The 3,239-nt window shown below is 41.8% G+C and overlaps 1 long non-coding RNA gene across 1 annotated transcript; it reads left to right on the top strand.

Annotated features, from left to right (window-relative positions):
* The first annotated feature begins 93 nt into the window (after window positions 1-93).
* LOC109953221 (uncharacterized) lies at window positions 94-1,603 on the top strand. The gene is made up of 3 exons (XR_002273866.1): window positions 94-879; window positions 1,045-1,171; window positions 1,459-1,603. It is a non-coding gene; the product is annotated as an uncharacterized LOC109953221 (long non-coding RNA).
* Window positions 1,604-3,239: the final 1,636 nt, after the last annotated feature.

Genomic DNA, 3,239 nt, shown 5'->3' with positions numbered 1-3,239 from the left:
GAACACATTGGAATCGTAAAAACGCATTTGTAAAAAAAAACAATAAAATAAAAACAAACAAACAAATAAATAAATAAATAAATAAATAAAAAACACACACATTTGTCGTCTGCTAAGTACAAGTTAGCCTTAGCTGACTTTGCCTGGCCGGGCCCAGAGGCCGTGACGTTAATGTTGTTGAAACTACCCAATTTGAAGTTAATGTCACTGTCACCTAAATAGGCTACCAATTAGTGTATGCAGAGTTTTAAAGATTTGTCTTTTATGAAATGCATCAACATACAGTATGTGGTTTTCTACTTACCATTCCAATGTGTCGATTCCGGCGTTTGCTTTTAATTTCATTTTGTTTTTACATAATTTACACTTTCTTTTCTTTTTCAGAAGCCCTCTCTTCATAAGCCATTTCACAACCGTGGATGTTCTTCTTTTGCACAATGTGAAAATCTTTTTTTCTAGCCTTACTCGGTTTCGCATGCCTTCGCTCTCAGCTCTCAGGTGGTTAAGGTAAACCGGAAGTCACCTCCTGCTGTATCTCCTTCTTCTTCTGATGGGTCTATTAGCGGGTGGCAACCAAGTGTAAAAGGTGCATTACCGCCACCTACTGAACTGTTCCATTTGGATGTTTTCCAATTTTATGTAAAGATTGGTTTAGTCACGTGCGTCTTATTCGCAAACGTGTTAATAGTGTCTCTTCCTTTCTATCCCCGCTCCATGTTCGTCTTTGACCCACGTCTTCTTGAATTTTATACAGGTGTCTCTGTGTCATTTGTATTCCAGCGTTCTTGCCATATTTTAATCATTTCATCTGTAATTATAGTTCTGCCTTCGGCCCTAGTGATTGGCTAACTGATACCTCCTCCTTTCCATATCCCAGCGGTAATATTTGTAAATTTTACCTAAGCTGAAAATTATTAACAATCTAAGTATAGCATAGACCCCTCTGTTTGAGAATATGCGAAAAAATAAGAACGTTATACTGGACCAGCAATCGAAATTCAGTCATGCTTTAGGTGGCAAACTATTGTTCCGCTTGACCGTCAGGTGCTGTGCGACCGTGATTCCCAGCAAGACTTGCCCATCTCTGAGGAAGAAGGAATGTATTCGCGACGGAAGAAGCGAAACCCACGGTACCCACCGAAGCATTTAATGCAGAAGCCGAGTCCCAATGGTAATATTTGTTAATGTTACGTCTCGTATGATATGTAAGGTGCTGAGCACATTTTGTTTGTAATACACGTTTCTAGCTAAACTTTTAGCAATACTGTTAGCACAGTACAGTAGTTAATGCTTTGTGAACAACATTTTTCTTGTCATTAGGTCATTATCATTTACCATCAATGTTTGCAGTTCGCTGGTAACTTAATGACTAATGTTAGTGGCTGTAACTGGTGGTAATTTTTTGGTGTGTTTTTCTTATATTTGGCATGCTTAATGGTAATGAGTTTATCTATTCAGAGGCAGATGAAGACTTGGATGCTGGGTCTCCTCACTCTGCAGCATCAGTGCATGCGGCTCCAGGCAAGTTGTCTTAGCAACAAAGTGTTAGCACATCACCAAATCTGTTCAAAATAACTTCAAAATTGTTTATCATATCTATTTAAATGCTTTGATGAACTTGTGTGCATCATCCCTTGGTACTGGAGAGGTGGAGATGGAGAATTCTTTAGAGCCTGAAACTTTACAGAGTCAATTAAAAAGAAAGGGGCTTTCCCATATGAGCACAGGTACTGAAGTAATTGGCATGGCACACAATAAAAACATGTGGTCAAATTGAGATACAGATAAGAATTGTAACATTTTACTGTAATTTATGTACTAATGCATGACAATCATTTTTTGTCTTGTTTGGATTTTGCAAGGATTTACTAAATTTGTGCATATTTAATGATTGTATAATAACAAAATGTATCACATAAACCCTTTTGAACACAGATTGTCCAGTTTCCACACCAAGCAGTCTGAGCAGTGCTCTGTGTGTTCGAGAGGGTAAGTACCAAGATGGTCTCTCATTCAGGCCCCGTCCACACGGCAACGTGATGATAATTACACAAAGCTGTTTATTTGGTTTGAATAGCATTTGTTTATACCTGACATCCAGAGCCCAAGTGTCCTGCATGTGTTTTATGTTGGGTTGCGACCTCCAGCCCCGCCTAGTTTGTTGTCCGTTTGTCCCGCAGTTATTGTATAAATATGTTGTGACCGACTTGTCATTTGGGGGTTGTTCCCAGCACACCACGACACCGACAGCAGCACAGGTTTAACATGTTTTATTTAATAAATAATGTAAAATTAATTCCCCAGCCCTGACACACCCTGACACACACTCGCACACACACCTTCTTCTGCCGGAAGCCGTCAGTGTTGTTTACACAGCCTCCCGGCTAGCCTACTGTCCTTTTGCACTCGGGACCCCATCACAGGACCCTCCTGGTCCCAGATGCTCCAGCCTCGCATCTACACCGCTGCTTTCGAGAGTGAGGGATCGCCGAATCCCACCGTCGATCCCTCTGCTGCTGTGCCACTAGCCAGCTGGTCTGCGACCCCTCTGGCTTCTCCAGTGCAGGCTCCCAGCTTCCTCCCTGAGGCAACGTCTCTTCCTCTGGTCCCACTTTCATGCCATCTGTGTTGCACCTCTGCACAACACACACACACACCACCACTCACACTCAGCCCACCCCCTCCCGTCTCTACACCTCCACATATGTGTTGTGTCATACCTTCTTCCCTTTATACGATCCGCTGGGAAGAGGAAATAAACGGAGCTCGTCTCCAAACACAGTGCTGGTGTAGCATGGGTCCCTCACAACACAAAGACAAAGCAGAAGTCCACCGGTCACACTCGCCCCGAGTCAGACACCGCTACTTTACATAACCGCGACAATGTTGGACTACATGCTTGCAAGAAGCTACTGAGCTTATTAGCTTTACTAAACAAAATCTTCTGCTTCTTTGCTACTATTGGGGACAACAACATACGTCACGGCAAGGTTAATGCGCATGCTCCAACATCGTTTTATTCGTTTTCACCATTTTCGTGTTGACGCAAATACTTCATGAAACGACTCCATCTTTACAGAAATCGTTTTAACAGAAGTATGCGTTTTTGCATTTCCATGTAGACGGGGCCTCAGTTTGATCATTTTGTTTTTTATGTTAAGTGCAATACAAAATATGCTTGGTCTTTTAAACAATTGGAAGTGAAATAATACTATTTTTGGGACTACAGAACCACAAAA

This window comes from Monopterus albus, unplaced genomic scaffold, assembly GCF_001952655.1.
Source record: "Monopterus albus unplaced genomic scaffold, M_albus_1.0 scaffold583.1, whole genome shotgun sequence".
NCBI lineage: Eukaryota > Metazoa > Chordata > Actinopteri > Synbranchiformes > Synbranchidae > Monopterus > Monopterus albus.
This window is presented reverse-complemented; position numbering and strand designations above follow the sequence as displayed.